This window comes from Canis lupus, chromosome 20 (genome assembly GCF_003254725.2).
Source record: "Canis lupus dingo isolate Sandy chromosome 20, ASM325472v2, whole genome shotgun sequence".
Classification (NCBI taxonomy): Eukaryota; Metazoa; Chordata; class Mammalia; order Carnivora; family Canidae; genus Canis; species Canis lupus.
The window spans coordinates 44,098,780-44,116,542 of NC_064262.1; the positions used below are offsets into that span (position 1 = coordinate 44,098,780).

A 17,763-nucleotide genomic window follows, 5' to 3' on the forward strand; every position below is an offset into this window, starting at 1 on the left:
CAGGGCGTGATCCTGGAGTCCTGGGATCGAGTCCCGCAAAGGGCTCCCTGCATGGAGCCTGCTTTTCCCTCTGCCTATCTCTGTGTCTCTCATGAATAAATAAATAAAATCTTAAAAAAAAAAAAAAAGAAAGAAAATAAATGTAGAAATCTCTTGAAGAAGAAAGAGGCAATTCGAATGGCTTCGCTACTTTCCCACCCATGTCTTTCAGAAGCATCCTTCAGTGGTCTCTCTAAAGCCCAAGGTGGTCCTGTGAACACTATCCCAGGAATCCCTGCCTTATCCTCTTAGACCGGGGGGGGGGGGGGGGGGGGGGGGGGGGTGTCCCATTGCTCTTAAAGTAAATCCCAGACCCTCTAATCTCTGTGTGTGTCTCTCTCTGCTCCAACCACCCCAATCTTCCTTCAGTCCCAGATACTCTATCAAAGATGCTCTTCCTTTTTCTCTTTACCTATTTAACTCCTATACATCCTCCAATCTCAGTTGTAGAAAGGTCCCCTTGAGTCTTGCTCACCAGGTCACAGCATCATTTTCTCCTTGCCCTTAAAACTTTCTCCATGTTTTTGAGATTATAATTTCTCTCCCACTAATCTCATGGTAAACTCCACTGAGCAGGGATTCCTAGCACAGTGTCAGAGGAATAGTATAAACTCTGATATTTATTGAATAAACCTATCCAAAAATCACTCCTTGCAATACAGAAATTCACAAAATAAATAATGCAAAATAAGTGAAAGCTACTGAAAAACTGAGAATTGAATAAAATCTGTTTTATTACTCTAAGAATGTTTCTTGAGGCATCTATCTAGCTGGTTCAGTCACTAGAGCATGCGACTCTTGATTTCAGGGTTGTGAGTTCGAGCCCTGCATTAGGTGTAGAGGTTACTTAACATCAGTAATAGGGGCACCTGGGTGCCTTCAGCTCAGGTCATGATCCCAGGATCCTGGCCCACATCAGGCTCCTTGCTCAGCAGGGAGCCTGTCAGTCACCCTGCTTGTGCTCTGTCAAATAAAATCTTTTTAAAAAAATGGTAACGGAATAAAAATGTCTTTTTAAAAACATTTCTGAGGAATCCCTGGGCAGCTCAGTGGTTTAGTGCCTGCCTTCGGCCCAGGGCATGATACTGGAGTCCTGGGATCGAGTCCCACATCAGGCTCCCTGCATGGAGCCTGCTTCTCTGCCCACCCTCCACCCCCGCCCATGAATAAATAAAATCTTAAAAAAAAAAAAAAAGTTTCTGGGGTACTAGGATGGCTCAGTGGTTTAGCGTCTGCCTTTGGCTCAGGTCATGATCCTGGGGTCCTAAAATTAAGTCCCACATCAGGCTCCCTGCAGGGAGTCTGCTTCTCCCTCTGCCTATGTCTTTGCCTCTTGCTCTGTGTCTCTCATGAATAAATAAAATCTTGAAAAGATAAAAATAAAAAAATTAAAATGTTTCTTATTTTTCAAATAATCACAAAATACACAGATATCAAAAAGTTTAAGAAAAAAAAAAAACACTCCTCACCCTAACCCAGCAATTCTGTTATCATTCCGGTACAAATCCTTCCAGGATTTTTTTTCTACCAAAAGTAGCATTATTTCTTTCTTCACTATCACAATATACGATTGTAGGATCTGCCAAATAATACTGCATTAATATAGATGACTTGACATTAAAAAAAAAATGATGTCATCTGAATGGAAATAACAATGCATCCAAATTGGTAACACAGGGCCCATCCCAATTTCTACATCACATCCAAGATGAGAGGCAATCTTCTGTAAATATCAGCTTCAGAATTTTAGAGGAGTAATATGGGATGAAGACGAAGAATGGGAGACTACATGAGGAAAGGATCTAGCAAACTGCTCTCATGCTCTCAAAATCTCCATTCTAAACTACTTCCTCTAGAAAAGGGCCAACTTTTCTGAGTTGGAAGCTGAGGAAGCAAATGCAAAGGGGCAGGTCTGTGGCTTGGCTCCTTCAAGGCCAGCAGGTAACTCTGCTGAGGACATCAGAGGGTTACAATGGTGTCCCTAAGTCATCAGGTCATCCATCCCCCAACTCCTAGGAGAAGTAGAACGGAGGCTAGACAAGTACATGTCAATGCCCAGGAAATGCTCACACAGTGGGTTGCAAACAGGAGCATTCCTGGGCTCGTATCTCAAAAACATCAGGCTCAAGCCAAGCTCTGCCCCTGCACCACTCAGTAGCTTTGGACAAGCAGCCTAGCCTCCAAGAGCCTCAGTTTCCTCGCCTGTAACGTAGGGATTATATCCTCCACCATACTGGAGTGTTATGGGCAAGGAAGATACCTGTATTTAACAGGCACTCAAATCTGGGGACTGGTATGGTTTATCCAGCCCTCCTCCATGGCTTGCTGTCAGGTGTAACATGCTACTAATTTTAGCATCCTGATCTGGTGCCAGCAAACATTATTTCACCTAATCTAACTTAAAAGAAAACTTGTAACTATTACCAGGAAAAAAAAAAAAAAGAACATCAAAGGACAATCAGTACAAGTCTAAAGAAACTACACAGAAGGCTGTCTGTCCCTCAGTTTATCTGTGCTGCCACAGCCAGAAGGTGTCACTGTGCGAAATGGACACACAGGACCAGACAAGCACTGTGTACTCAAGAAAACTGAAAGAAGTAAAAGGGTGAGGAAGAAAGAAAAATTAAAGACTCAACTGACTCATCCGGACTTTGATCTAAAAAATCCAAAGCTCTCGAGATAAGGATGAACTACAGAGCTAAAGACGCTGGGTCAAATACACAAAATTTAACAGCCCCTGCAAAGTTCCCAGGGCAGGACAGAAATGCGCACCTAAGGGTTGACATTCAGTTCCTAATGGAGGGATCCCCATTCATTTCTGAGGCCCAGTGTGTGCACGCACACCAAGTGTCAATCACGCTCTAGGCTGGGGCCCTGCCCATAAGCCTTTCCTTGTTGAAGTGATCAATTCCGATTCTTGGCAATAATCCCTTTAAAAGGCCAGCTGCTGCTGTCTAGTCACTGATGCCGACCCATTCCAGGTGGGGAAAAAAAAAAAAATCAATACAGCCACCGCCTAAACGCGGAGGCAAATTTAAAGTGTACCGCCCCATGAAGGGCTTAAGTCCAGAGAGGGGGAAGGGTCCTGCGGCTCCCGGGGGTCAGGCAGTAAGGGCGCGAGCTGGGAGAGGGCCGGCCCTGCAGGCGTGGGCGCGCGGGGACTCTTATTCTGACACGGGATCCTCCGCCGCCGCCGTCGCCGCCGCCGCGGGGTTCAGCGCAGCGGCCAGGCCCGCCCGGGACCCCCGCCCCCCGCCCCCGCCTGGGACCCCCCGCCCCGCGCGCCCACGTGCCGCCCTCTCGCCACCCCCTCCCCCGCCCGTCCCGGCCGCTCGGAAGCGACCCCTGGAGGCCCAGCCCCTCCCCCGGCCCCGGAGGAAGCGAAGGAAGGGGGGCGACGCCGAGACTTTCCGGGACCCCCGCCCGGCCCGGCCCCCACGTGCCTGGGCGGCGTCGGAGCGCGGAACTTTCTAGGGTAGCGCTAGGAAGACGCTCCCAGAATACAAGGAGTAGATAGAACTCACTCGCTCGCTCTCACTTTTCCATGCTCACGCGGGGGGGTCCCTCAGAGCCCACTGACCCCCGACCCTGCCCGACCCTCGCCACCCCGACGCTCCAGGCTCCACCTCACGACCCCAGCCCCGACCCCACCCCCCGACCCCTGCGCCCCGCCAAGTTTGGTCCAGAACTTACCGGGCCGCGGGCCGGCCGGGCCCTAGGGCAGCGCGCGGGTTCGCGGGGCCGTGGGGCCGGGGTCGCCTGCGGGGCCGGGCGGCCGAGGGGCCGGGGGCGCCGGGCCGCGCGCGCTCGCTCCGCCTGTGGGGCCGCCCGGGCCCGCGGCGCTCGCTCCGCCGGTCCGCCCGCCCGCCCGCGCCGCCGGCCAGATAATGCGCCCCTCGGCCGCACACATGGAGCCCGGCGCCGGCGTCACCGCCCGGGACATGCGCACCAGGTCAGCGCGCCCGGCCCGCGGCCCCCAAAACACCGGGGAGCTCTTAAAGGCGACGCCGCCCGCCCGCGCCCGGCTGGGCGGGGACAGACGGCTGAGGGGCGGGGCCTTACGGTGGGGCGGGGCAATGCTGCGGGGAGGGCGGGGCAAGGGAGGCCGGCAACGCCCCGGAAACGCCGCCTCTCGCGACGGCGCTCCACGCGCCGCCCTGCTACGCCCGTTGGTTTCCCACGCGGGTTCAGGTAGACTCCCTCCCCACGAAGTCCCAGCGCTTTCCGCAGGGCCGAGGGGTGGTCGCCAGCTCACCGGCAGCAGAGCCTGGCGAACCGCGCCCAGGGCTGACTCACTATGTACTCACTACTGACCTCGCTCCAGCTGAGCTACATGACCTGGAGCAAGTCAGCTTCTTCTGAAAACGGAGGTTAGAATGCCATCCCCATGGGGGTCGTCACACAGAAGCTGCGTTCCCAGGTATCGGCCAAACCATCACTTCTGTGCAATGAACAGTTCTACTAAGTAAGCTCCAGACCCACCCACTTCTAGACACTTGAGGATGACTGCTGTCCCTCTCTAGCTATTTCCCAATCTGCACCACTCCCCCCACCCCGTGCCCCTGGGAGAAGGTGAAACACACACACACACACACCAGACAGCAAATCTGCACCCTTCCCTCTTTAGTCACATGAAGGAAACACGAGAAACAGTCTAACCTGAGAGAGGATGGGCTTTCACTATGTTAAACTATATAAAGGGGAACACAATTTAAATAGAAAAATAAAATTACGGTGCCTGGGTGGCTCAGTCAGTATCTAGAATCCTGGGATTGAGCCCCACATCAGCCTCGCTCCCTGATCAGTGGGGAGTCTGCTTCTCCCTCTGCCCGCACCACCCCGCCCCCCCCCCCCAGCTCGTGCTTGCTCTCTCGCTCTATCTCAAATAAATAAAATCTTAAGGAAGTAAAAGAAAAATTAGGTATCTAATATTACAAGGCTATCAATATCAAGATTATTTTGAAAATCACCCAAAAAGGCCCTTTTCATGTTCTTTTTCCAGAGTTAAAACAATTCATAAGACTCCTAGACTTCTAATTGGTGGCTTTTAATTTGTTTTATAACACATTTTAATATACATTCACAAGGGGATCCCTGGGGGGCTCAGCGGTTTGGCGCCTGCCTTTGGCCCAGAGCGCAATCCTGGAGTCCAGGGATCGAGTCCCGCATCAGGCTCCTGACATGGAACCTGATTCTCCTGCCTGTGTCTCTGCCTCTCTCTCTCTCCTCTATCATGAATAAATAAATAAATATTTAAAATATATATATATATACAATCATACAACTGAAACAAAAGTTACACCAAATATACTTTTAACTACTTGCAGTGTATCCTGATATTAACTATTCTATTTCATTTTTTAAAAGAGATTCAATGTAATTTCAACCCACCATTGGTCTTGAATCCAAACCTGAAAAACAATGTAGACCAATTTTTAGAAATAAAATTGTTAAAAAAAAAAAAGAAATAAAATTGTTTTTCTGTGTGCCCCTCACAATAAGAAGTTCAAAAAAGTCCATTTTAATTCTGTGTGGAGTTCCACACATAATTAGCAATATCTTGTCTTTGATTCCATCCCCCACTCCACTCCCCAAATCTTCCAACTGCTTAATGCAACATCTGGCACAACTCCCCTGGGCCAAAAGCAAAGCATTCCTCAAACTAAAAATGATACAAAATACAAACTGTTGACCCCCAAACGCCTTCCCTGACCCAGTTTTGTCAGCAATTTGCTTTGCTACAAAGAATTTCAAATGTTCAAATTCAAAAACCAAACAAAAAGTCCTATTCTCAAACAGGTGACTTGGTATAGGAATGCAAGAGGCTCCCTGACTCCATGTACAAGGACAAGTTAAAAGCAAATATCCAGAATTTTCACTGTAATTTGTAATTTGGCAGCTTTATATTTTGAGAACTTCTTTACTCTAGGACTATTAATCAGATGATGCATATTAAAGCAATACAAGCAAAATATTACCTCACTGCTCCTCACCTGGGTCTTGATTAACGCCAACTTAATTAACTACAAACACAGCAATGTGTGGTCAGGTGGGAGACCCGAGACTTGAGATAGACATAGAGATTCCAGAGTCTGAGCTGGCAAGCCCTGTGTGAGTCACCAAGGTGACAACCACCCTGTTTTAAAGAGAGAGGCATCAGCTGCAACATATTAATGGCACACCCCTGTGGACTGAGGTGTGCACTGGTGACAGGTGGGCTGCTCCAAAGGGCAGTGGCAACATCTCCAGCTGGGAAAGCAGGGGTGGGGGTAGGGTGAAGTAGTTACAGGGTTTATTTCTGCAATACAGAGGGCCAGGTGTGTAGATGGAAAAAGTGACAGTAAATCCAGACCTGTTTGGGGTCTCCAGAACTCAGGCAGGCAAATGCTAAGGCTGCTCAGACTGAAGACCTTGCCACCTCAGTGTCTAGTACTGGACTAAACAGCTGGCTGATTATGAAATATGATGCAATCACCTTTAGATTCCATTCTAAAGCTAAAGAAACTAATTAAAAGACAAATAGGGCTGGAACCATGTTTTTGCCAAAGTTTTCCCTTTGCCCTAAAAACAAGGCAGTCAATTAATACTTAGAGATATCAGTTAATATGATACTTTAAAAATACTTGTTATTTAGCTAAGTAAAATTTCCTTCCAAATTCATTTTAAACTTAATACCCTTCAAAGATCAGATCTTTGCTAATAATAGCCAGGCCTCCTTCCATCTTAACCACTGCAAAAATATTCTAATTATCTTTCTAACGTAGTGTTAGATAAACTTCTAAATATCATCTGAGCCTGTTTCAGCACAACAGAGGGACTAAAGAAATTTGGGCCAAATTTCATGTTCATGGCCTCTTTTATAGCAGAAAATTGGTCAAAGGCTCCACAGTAGCATGAAACTAAAAAGGAGTAGCATCACCTACTGAATGTTTAAGGTACTGTACTTTTTATTTTTAATTGGGAGATTTCCTTAAAGTTTCTGGTGGACAAATTCACAATGTCTTATATGATAAACACTGATGGACAAGAACTGTATGAGAGAGCCTGCAGGTACCATCTCCAAAAGTTCACAGGCCAGTGGCAGACACAGAATGATTTCAATGCAGAAAATGCATTCATAGAAAAGACAGGAATCAGGGATCCCTGGGTGGCGCAGCGGTTTAGCGCCTGCCTTTGGCCCAGGGCGCGATCCTGGAGACCTGGGATCGAATCCCACGACGGGCTCCCGGTGCATGGAGCCTGCTTCTCCCTCTCCCTGTGTCTCTGCCTCTCTCTCTCTCTGTGTGACTATCATAAATAATTAAAAATTAAAAAAAAAATCTTAAAAAAAAAAAAAAAAAGAAAAGACAGGAATCACAGAGGAAGGAGCTGCTCTCCTGCCTGGGGAGGAGTCTGAGAAATCTTTGTGGATGTGACATTTGAGCCAATTCTTAACAGATGAACATCCCAGGCATCCAGAATAGCAGAGGCAAAAGCCAAAGCTGGCCACACCTGGAGTGTGAGGTTTTGGGAGCAGAAAGGGCTAAAAAGGGATGGATCCATTACCCTCTAAACTTTGTAGATCCCTTTCTTTCTCAAAACACAGAATGGTTATCTACTTAAATTTGAAGGCTAAGCAGGCCTAGTTCTGTAGAGTTTAATTTTGAGATTACTGCTATCAGTGACACTAGGCTCCCACTTGTTTTCTGAGATCTCTAAAGAATAAACAGGTTGTTCATTCAAAAGTATACCAAATCTTTTTAGAAGTACTTTTATGAAAAAGAACACTGACCACTTTCCTTACTTTGTATTTTTATTATTTTTAAATGTTTATTTATTTTGACGGGGGGGGGCACTTTGGGGTGGGGAGCAGAGAGAGAATCTTAAGCAGACTCCACACTCAGTATGGAACCCAACGAGGGGCTTAATCTCATGACCCTGAGATCATGACCTGAACGGAAATCACGAGTTAGAACCTTAATTGATTAAGCCACCCAGGTGCCTTCATACCTCACATTTTTAGAACTCAGAAGTCTAAAACTGTTTTCACTGAGTTAGGGATAAACATAACCACAATCTCTAAGAGACGATTTTTTTTTTCTAAGAGACAATTGTTTAAAAGTTTCTTATTTCACCCTAAATTCATAGTCACATGGTGACATTACAGTGCAATTAGCTGGGAAAGGGAAGGAAAACATTCATTTCTATGTTAATATGATTTTCCTTAGTACTTTGATATTCTTGGTACTTTTTTCAAGTACCAATAGTCCCTTTAACAGGGACTATTACAGTGGTGCTTTATGAAAAATACCAGTGCATTACAGCTGCTACAACAAATGTCTTTTTTTTTTTTAAGATTTTATTTATTTATTCATGAGAGACACAGAGAGAGAGACACAGGCAGAGGGAGAAGCAGGCTCCATGCAGGGAGCCTGACATGGGACTCGATCCCAGGTCTCCAGGATCACGCCCTGGGCAGAAGGCAGCGCTAAACCGCTAAGCCACCCAGACTGCCCCAAATGTCATTTTTTAAATCACAGCATTCTTACACTATATTAGGAGTTTGTGGGAGACAGATCTGTACCCCTTTGCCTCATCCCTGCGTATATATGCTGAAAAGCTCTCTGAAACACAGCTCTCTAGAGATGGGCCACTTTGTCAGCATGTGTTTGTTTTGAGTGCCGTTTCTAACCACAATTCCATATCCTTAGTGTCTGGGCAACATGGAGTTCAGGCTCTATCTGTACTTAGTCTCTGTGTGGCCCTAAGGAAATCCCACTACTATAGAGTTCTGAGCACAAATGCTCCCCTGAAGGGTTAAATATAAATGGCTAGATGTATCACTGTGAAGCTGGAAGTATATCTCCCACTCTGTCTTCATCTGCATGTGTCAACAGTTGGCAAGGAATATCTCCTTTGTGTCTTTACATGTCTTACAAAAAAAATGCCCACCTAATTTAGATCAATTTTAAGTCTTTGAAAACAGTAGGTGAACTGTTTTCTATGAATTAAAAAAATTAAATCAGAAAGCTACCAGGAAAAAGAAAAAAGGCCACATGTCAGTTTTAAGTCTAGAGATCAACCTATTCAAACCTACTTAGCAAAGAAAGAGTACTAGTCATATCACTGGTCTGTGAATAAATATCCATGATTTAGACATAAAAAAAATATGTTTTAAAAACTTGAGGGACGCCTGGGAAGCTCAGTGGTTGAGTGTCTGCCTTCAGCCCAGAGCATGATCCTGGAGTCCTAGGATCCAGTCCCACATCAGGCTCCCTACATGGAGCCTGCTTCTCCCTCTGCCTGTGTCTCTCCCTCTCTCTCTCTCATAAATAAATAAATAAAATCTTTTTAAAAATTTGTTTAAATAAATAAATACAAACTTGATATTTGAGACACCTGGGTTGCTCAGTAGTTTAGCACCTGCCTTCGGCCCAGGGCGTGATCCTGGAATCCCGAGATCGAGTCCCACATCAGGTTACCTGTATGGAGCCTGCTTCTCCCTCTGCCTGTGTCTCTGCCTCTCTGTGTATGTTTCTCATGAATAAATTAATAAAATCTTAAAAAAAAAAACTTTGATATTCCATTCATACCCCCAACTCCATGGTTGTTAAATCGCAAATCCTCCAACTTGACAAAGGAAAGAAGAAAAATATTCCTCCCAAAAGTTTTCCTGATAGAGTATCCCTGTCTCCTCCCCTAGTGCCTAGTATTTCCTATAAAAAATAGAGGGATCAGGGGGGTGCCTGAGTGGTTCAGTAGGTTAAGCATCTGCCTTCAGCTCAGGGGCTTCAGCTTCAAGCTCCATATCAGACTCTTTACTCGGTAGGGAGCCTGTCTCCCTCTCCCTGTCACTCTCGCTGCTTGGTACGCTCATGCGCGCGCGCTTTCTCTCTCTCTCTCTCTCTCTGTCAAATAAATAAATAATATCTTTAAAATTAAATAAATAAAATAAATGTAAAAAAAATAGAGGGGATGGTTCTGGTTCTTTCTGATTTTCTCCTTCACAGCTTGGTAACAAAACACCCATGCCTTCTTGCATGCTGACTTGATCAGGCCTACATTTTACGAACTCCTGGTTTGAGAAGAAAAAGATTTTTATTTCAAATGTAAGTCAAGGGCACCTAGGTTGGTTGAGCATCTGCCTTTGGCTCAGGTCATGATCCCAGGGTCCCAGGATCAAGTCCCGCATCGGGCTCCTTGCATGGAGCCTGCTTCTCCTCCCTCTGCCTGTGTCTCTGCCTCTTTCTGTGTCTCTCATGAATAAATAAATAAAATCTTAAAAAAAAAAAAAAAAAAAGTCCCACATCGGGCTCCCTGCAAGGAGCCTGCTTCTCCCTCTGCCTCTCTCTCTCTCTATCTCATGAATAAATAAATCTTAAAAAATATATATATATAATTTTTTTAAAAAGAAAAAAAAAAAAAAACTGAGGAAACTCACTGGGAAAAATCAGCCTATCTGGGAACCTCTAGATTATCAGTCCTCTGTTGCACCCAGCTTATGGCCCCAACATGGACTGGTTTGCTCTCAAACAGTACTAACTGCCATAGGTAGCTATCCAAACTTGGGTGCCAATCTTAAGAGGGAGGGCCAGTAAGCTTTGATCTGATTCCATAACCACTACCTCTATCAGACACCTACAACAATCTGGCCATTTGCTTACCATCCCCACCTCACAAATGAAAAACTGAGACTCAAAGAAGTTAAGCCACTTGCAGTTAAGCTACTTTCCTGAGGTCACAGAGCCAGCAAGTGGCAGAATCTGGATACAAACACAAGTCTGACTCTACTGCACAGATGGTACTTTTATAAGATAATGAAGACAACTGTAAACCACTCTTTAAAAGCAGACTCTTGCAGAAGGACTCTCTACTGTCTGCTTCCTTGAGTTCTATATACTCTCCAGAGCAGCCCTCTGCAGGCAAGCTCCTGTGGTAATACACAGGAAACCATCCTGCCAGACAGTCCTAAGTTTGTGAATACATTAAGCTGAACCCCCAGAACTGCCAAGTACAAGTCCACTGGTGACTCTCAGCTCTGACAAAGCAGCTTACCAGAGGAAAAGTGAGAAGTTGAACGTATTTTCTATGCTCAAATTGGGGCCCAAAAACTCCACTGGAGGGCAAGGGAACAGGAAGTTAGGAGGGAGCAAGCATCCACTTCCCAAGGGCAGCAGAGCCCAGAGGTGGGAGCCTGGTCACGTGCACAGTTGCATTACTGGTCCACGCCCACTTCCGGCCAGAGCCTGTCTCTTCACCTCCAAGTCAGTACTCTGGTTGAAGGAAAAGAAAAGACAGACTACCAGAAACTCTCCTTATACTCTCCCTCTCCCCTTGGAGCCTGTATCCTGAATGAATACCCACCCCTGCCCTTTGCTTCCACCCCTCACAAATACACTTACTTAAGAAAAGCACCTGTCACATAATTGACCTATGTGGGCTAACATTAAATCTGACCATAACAGGGGCACCTGGGTGGCTCAGTCAGTTAAGCATCTGTCTTAGGCTCAGGTCATGATCTCAGGGTCCTGGGATTGAGCCCTGTGTGGTTGGGCTCCCTGCTCAGTGGGCAGTCTGCTTCTCCCTTCCCCCTGCTCATATTCTCTCTAATAAATAAATAAAATCTTAAAACAAAAAACACCTGACCACACATAAGAAAGTCAAAATAGTGCTTTCCCAGTCCCAGTATAAGAGGGAACCCTAGGGCAGAGGGAACTGTGCACCAGGAACCTACTAATACACGACAAAGCAATCTATAGCTCTTTGAAATCTCACTTTTCTTTCCTATGCCATCAACAACAGCCAAACACTCTGTCTCAATTTGTTTTTAAGATTTCAAACAAGGTGGAAAGGGCTTTTAGAGCTGTTTATCTCTTTGTGTAATATGCACTGCCATGAAGAAATGCCACAGGATTCCAAAAACACTGCCACTGACTTCAAGAAAAGCAAAGCTGGGGACACCTGGGTGGCTGAGTGATTGAGCATCTGCCTTGGGCTCAGGTCATGATCCTGGGGTCCTGTGATCGAGTCCTGCATGCATCGGGCTCCCCATAGGGAGCCTGCTTCTCCCTCTGCCTATGTCTCTGCCTCTCTCTGTGTGTCTCTCATGAATAAATAAATAAATAAAATCTTTTTTAAAAAAAGAAAAGCTGAAAATGCTCCTAGCAGTGACCATCCCAGATCCTCTCTTGTTTCTCCAAGATTACAGTCACAGTCATCCTGGATCAACTAGTGCCAACGGCCAACAATCAACCAGGAAAAAGCCATGATTTCTGCCTCCTTTTAGAGGTAAGAAACAGAAGCAAGAAGCCCAGTGAGGAAATTAGAAGGGTAGTGAGGTTTCACTTGCAAACCTCCAAGAAAATCACCCCAAGCTCCCAAAGAAGCACTGCAATGGTCTTTTATTCGATTTTTTTGTCTTCTGGTCTATGACTGGGATGTAAGCTCCTTGAGAGCTGACTTTATCTGTCCTACTCACTCCAAGGCCCACAGTACCCAGCATGGTGCATCTGGTGCATTGTAGGAACACACTTATTGCTAGATTATTTGCTGCTATGGGAAGTTACATAAGCCAGAATATTTAACACTATTTTTCAATCCAATTTAAGTTGCACTAAAAAAAAGAAAAACATGCCCTACCTTATGGCCACACAGGAGTTTAGTTTAGTGCTCAAACTGTCCCTTATAGGCCAGTTTGAGGGAATAAATTCTTATTCAAATAACATACCACAATAAACAAAGGCATCCAGGCTGCAGAGAGGATAAAGCCAAAATTAATACTAGAAATTAAAAATAACACCTTTCATTCATTTGGATGGAACAACTTCATACAGTAGTTATTTCCCAATTCCAGAGAAGGTCAGTTTCTTTCTTATCAAGATCCACAGGGATTTAGTGCCCCCAGTGCTGTCTTCAACAGGAAGGAAACCCTGACTTCCCTAGCTATTTCAGTTATATAAATCAACAGTTTATCGTCCAGAGTTAGAAGCTGGGCAGTGTTGGGACCCACATGCCTTTTAGAGCTCCCCACCAACGGATAACCATGTTACATTACATCTAATAAATGTACCTAGATCAATATCATTTCTAACTATCCAAGGGTATTTATTGCTGTAAGGATCTTTCAATTAAAAAAAAAAAAGTTAAAAAAAACTTCCTGTTAGAGTAAAGAGACTTGGTGGTGGCGCCACTATCCACCAGAGTGAAGTCTGTGGCACACAAAAGACAGCATAATTTCAAAAGGGATAGTGATCACTTTAAAGTTATTTATCTTATTTTTTATATTTTAAAAATAAAACTTTGTTCGTTTTTCTTCAATAGAATAACTACCCTTATAAGAATTAAGAGAAATTTAAGATTGGTAAATTATTTGCCTCAATAACAAAGTCAAGAGACAGAGAGACAGAGACAGACAGGCAGGCAGAGGGAAGGAAGGAGGTAAAGAGGCAGGGAGAGGGTGTAATTTCAAAGATGGAGGAGAATCCCTCAAACCTGGGAGTAGCCCATGGGGGCCTAGCTCAGATTTTTACCCATTATTTCCCCCTGGGTTTTAGATATCAGAGGCAAATGCCATCTGTCACCACCATAGTAAGTGAAAAAGGTAGGCCCAACTCACTGGCCACGATTTTAGGGCTTTCATTAATTGCTAAGAAAGAATCCTCTCAAAAAAAAAAAAAAAAAAAAAAGTCTCCTGTCCACCATAGCCCCTACCTCCACCCCCAACCCCAGAGGCTGAGTTAGCATCTTCTACAGCTCTCTAGGTCCTGGGAGCTCAAGGTGAACTCTGATCTCCTCGTGGGCTCTAAGCCACACACTGTCCCTCTCAATGCACTATTATTATAGAACATCAAATGCCTTTGTACATCACTTACCCAGTCTTTTGTCCTCTGATCTGATCTATTACTCTAAAAGAACATTCTTCTTTCAAGGTTCTAATGTGCAAGAGACACTCACCAAGTAACTGCTGTATTTTACTCAAACAGTCCCAAAATATGGATATGATCCTTTAGGTGTATAGTTCACCTACTTTTTTCTTCCCACAACTCGTAAAGTTCATTATAATCTTCTATTTTGCCTACAGTCTAATTATAGTAATACATCTCCCTACTTGCCCTCAACTCACAAATTACCCCATTTTACAGAGGCAGAAGGCAAGGCCAAGGCAACACAAATGCTTGCTACACAGCAAATCCGTCTCACATCTGCTATCTGAACACAGAAATATGCTACAAGACCCAGGGTGGCAATGGATTTTGCAAGAGACATACCACATTTCTTTCTCTATAGGCATATTTAGCCTTGGCAGAAAGTCAAATGCTTCCTGGTCTGGAAGTCCAGACCAGAACCCTAATCTCCTGAGCACAACAGCCAACCTTTATTGCACACCAACCATGTGCTAGGCATTATGCTGGCTGCCTCCCCTTCATTACCTCAGATTCATTCATTCTTATGTCTAGGAAGCATTTCCCATATGTAGGCACCTTCACACACATTCATAGATATGTGACCCCTCAAATATTTGGTAATGTGCTGATTTTGCATTATAACTTGTGCAAGATCACACAACTAGGAAGGACAGACCAAAACCTGATCAGGTCCTTCTGACTTCAAAGCTCCTGCTTCCCTTTTCAACACCTCATCCTGCCGGTGCTATGGGTTTCATTCAAAATAATAAATATGTGCCAGCACTTCTCTGCCCTGTTTCAGGAAACCCTAAGCTCCAAGCTCCCCACTATTCTTCCCCTTCCCCTCAGGGCAGTGCCTACAACTGACCAGGAAGAGGCAGTAGGAGAACAACCAGGTCTGCAGCACCTTCCTGCCTGGACTTGACTACCCCAGGAGCAGAGGGCCCAGGAAACTCTCCAAGCGCTTCTCCACAGAAGAAAATAGCTCGAGTTGAAACTTGTGTCCACATGGTCCACCGACAGATTTAGAACTCAAATTATAGCCTCGGCAGGAATCTTCACAAAGGACTCAAATTAAGCAAGACCCAGATGGAAACGAACAGGAGAGAGACAGCCTTAAGTCACATTGTAAAGTGAACTGCAGTTCTAGCAGAGTCAGAGAAGAACTTGTTGAAATGCTAAACCAAACAGTTCAGCCTACATTTCAGAACTCCACTTCAAGAACATTCTCCCCACGTTTTTAGCCTGAGACTTGTGCATGGACACGAAGTGGTTACAAGTTACTCAGGTTTCAAACTGAGTTCATTCCTGTCCTTTGGACCATCTCTCAATGCCAGCATTCATCTACTTGGGCTCCAGAGAGCTCTGCGTTTGGCAAAGCAGATAAAATTAGCTACTGGAGTGAATTTGGAATCCAGGGTGGGCCATTAAAAAAAGTACATAGGAGATTTGTAAAAGTCATGTAAAAACTTCCTTTGGGCCAGGCTGAAGTTACCTAAAACTTAGAGAAATGCTGTCAAATTCCCTGTCCTTTGCCTCCTTTCCACCCTTCCTGGATATAAGGTGACCCATTTCCTGCTTCTTGGCCTTCCGTTCAAAGCAGAGTGGCCCACAAACTGAAAATCCTCTAGAGATCAAGGGGTGAATCAGAGGACCTAAGAAGAGAAAACACAGCAGGAAGACCTAAAGGACTGTTTTTGCTTCTCCTTTTTTTGGGGTGGTGGGTGGGGGGTGGTGGAGAATGGTGTATTACACTATGCAGAGGGAGGACTGAGGGATGGGACAGGAAGTGGGTCAGTCCGACAGCCAAACAGTGTGATAATGGGGGATAGTGGGAGGACAATGCTCCAGCCCTGTCCCTCCTGTCTCCACAATGGCCTGACAACACTGTGGTGGCCCACAGCTCAAAAATGGAGTAAGCAAGGTGGTCATCTGGCAACAGCTCCTGCTCCCCCTCAAATCCAGCAGGTCTCAGAAAAACGAGAGAAAACAACACTTTTTGACTGTCTCCCAAATTCCTTTCCAGCCACAAAATTCTCCAGGTCCCTGGAAGCTGAGGTAAGAGTTCAAAGAACTCCTCCTCCAATCTGGCAAGAAAGAAGACTGAAGAGGAGGCACATTTCTGGTCTCCCCTTCCAGAATGGAGGAAGAGAGTGCTCCAAACAGGAACAGGGGAACCTTGAAGTTAGAGGATCCAAGGAAAATGAAGGAAGAGTTTCTCCCTTAGAGAATCAGGAGGAAAACTTCAGGAAAGGGGGAAACGTCCTGAGTCAAGTGAGAGGGAAACTCCCCAGAATGCAGGGGCACCCATCAGAGAAGTAAAGAAATCCACAGTGTATCCCAGCAGAAGATATCTTGGAAAAGTAGAGGCACACTTAAGAAACATGAGGATTCCCTAGGAGAGGGACATCCCATATTAAGGAGAAGCTCTGAAGGAGCTAGGGAACTTTCAGAAAAGTGTGGTTTCCATAGATTACTGGAGAACCCAAAAGAAAATATTTTGGAAAAGTGGGGAACTTTTCCTTCAAGAACCAAGGATCCAGTCAGGTGAATGAGCAGTTCAGGGTAGTGGGGGACCCCTCAGGAGAGAGAAGGCACTCATCAGAAAGTAGGGGGTCCCATCAAGAGTGGGGATAATTCAGAAAAGTGGGGAACACGTACAGGAGGGATTCTGACACCTCGGATTAGTTGGGGGACGACTGGGAGGAGGAGGAGGTCACCCATAGGAGTTGGGACAAAGAGCAAGGAGAGCATCTCAGAAAGGGAGAGGGTAAGGGAGAGGGTAGAAGTGGGAGACACCTTAGAAAAGCAAGGGCAAAGGGGGAACACGAAGAATAAGAGGGACAACAGCTCAGAGAAGCAGGGCTTTCCAGCTTGGGGGGGGGGTGTCCCTGGAAAGGCAGGGAGGTCTCCTCAGAGAGGATGGGGTCTCCCAGAGAAGTGAGGAGGGTCCCCCAGAAGCAGGGTGTCTCCTGAGAAAATCAAGGGTCCCCAAGGAATCGCCGGGTCCCCTCAGGGACAGAGCACATCCTCCGAGAAGCAGGGGGCCCCTTGGAGAAGCTAGAAGGGGGCTCGCGGGGAGGCAGGGCTCTCAGAGAAGGGGCGAATGGCCCTCAGGGAAGCAGGCGGTCCTTCAAAGACACGGGGGGGGGATGGTGGGCTCCCTCGCAGAGGCGGAAGAGTCCCTCAGAAAAGTGGAGTGTCCATCAGAGAAGGGGGGCACCTCTCAGAAAAGTGGGGTCCCTCAGAGGAGTGGAGTATCTTAGAGAGGTGGGGTCCCTCAGAAAAGTGGGGGCCACTCAGAGACATGGGGGTCCCTTGGAAAAGGGGTTCTCCCCTCAGAGAGGCAGGGGTCCCCTCAGACAAGAGGGTCTGCGCACCGGAGGCGGTCCCCTCAGAGAAGCGGAAGCCCCAGAGAAGCCCGGAGCACCGGAAGCCGGGGACCCGCCACCAGCGGCGCCGGCCCCTCACTCACCGAAGTTGCTCGGCGCCTCTGCGGGCGGCTGCTGGGCCCCGGGTGGCCTCGGTAGGTGGGGTCCGGTCCGGTCCGCTCGAGTCCCGCGGCAGTGGATCCCTCAGGTGGCGCCCGTGGCGGCAGCGGAGACAGGACGACGGACTGCCGACCGACCGACTGCGCGGGCGGCGCGGAGCGCGCTCGGGTGGCGGGGGTGCGCGTGCGCGCGCCGGGGCGCTGACCCCGGGCGGGAGGAGCTGCCGCGCCGCGCTCGGAGCCGCCGCTCGGTCTCGCCGCTCCTTCTCACACTGAAATTGCCCGCTTCGCAGCCCGGCTTCCCCGGTTGCTAGGCAGATTTCGCCTCGCACACTTCCGGGTTGAGCAGCG

At 46.8% G+C, this 17,763-nt stretch overlaps 1 protein-coding gene across 2 annotated transcripts in view; it reads right to left on the reverse strand.

The window, feature by feature from the left end:
- The window catches only part of GATAD2A (GATA zinc finger domain containing 2A), a 107,492-nt gene extending 89,914 nt beyond the window's left edge, over positions 1 to 17,578 (reverse strand). The window contains exon 1 of one of the 2 annotated variants that reach the window (XM_025458183.3): positions 17,398 to 17,578. The gene's annotated coding sequence lies outside the window, so the exon portion shown is untranslated. Of the gene's footprint in view, positions 1 to 3,732; positions 3,973 to 17,397 lie in introns of those variants that run through there. The other variant, XM_025458184.3, reaches the window with a different exon arrangement.
- Between the last annotated feature and the right edge of the window lie 185 nt (positions 17,579 to 17,763).